General features: G+C 41.0%; 1 protein-coding gene across 4 annotated transcripts in view; it reads left to right on the top strand.

The window, feature by feature from the left end:
- LOC119585223 (poly [ADP-ribose] polymerase tankyrase-1-like) overlaps positions 1-553 on the top strand; it is a 13,965-nt gene that overhangs the window by 5,847 nt on the left and 7,565 nt on the right. The gene's annotated exons all lie outside the window — the stretch shown is intronic.

Here is a 553-nt window from a genome sequence, read left to right on the forward strand (position 1 = left end):
AATGTCTGGGATTGCCAGCTATTGGCTGCCCAGCTATTAATGTATAGATCCATTCAAAACGGCTGAATTAATGAGCATATCAAAACGCAGTTATCACAAAAGGTCCTGTTAAGCTATCACCGTGTGGGCCAAGACAGCTTGGGCGATACCGCATGATGCATAACAATGAAATGAGGAATGGGAAATGACTGGACTCAAACAAGGAAGTAGACCCTGAAAGCAGTAGACACTATACACTAGTTGAAGTAGTCATAGTATGAGTACTAATCTACGGTACAGTTGAACTTGTACCGAACCACGTGAATGATAACTGACTGCAGTAGCTGTGTTCTTTTGTTTTGAAAATGTAACCTAACACTGTAGTCCTGCTTCAGTTCACTTTTGTGACTGGCACTGCACTGCACGACCCTTTAGTTTTATGATGGTTGAATTGGGTTGTAGATGAGCTCGTTTACCTACAATTAAGAAAAGGTAGAATAGTTCGGTATACTTAAGCAACCCTGAGATACAGGGTATATGCATAGGTTCCATGCTAGTATATAAATGTGTGTGC

The sequence above is a fragment of the Penaeus monodon genome, chromosome 19 (assembly GCF_015228065.2).
Source record: "Penaeus monodon isolate SGIC_2016 chromosome 19, NSTDA_Pmon_1, whole genome shotgun sequence".
Taxonomy (NCBI): Eukaryota; Metazoa; Arthropoda; class Malacostraca; order Decapoda; family Penaeidae; genus Penaeus; species Penaeus monodon.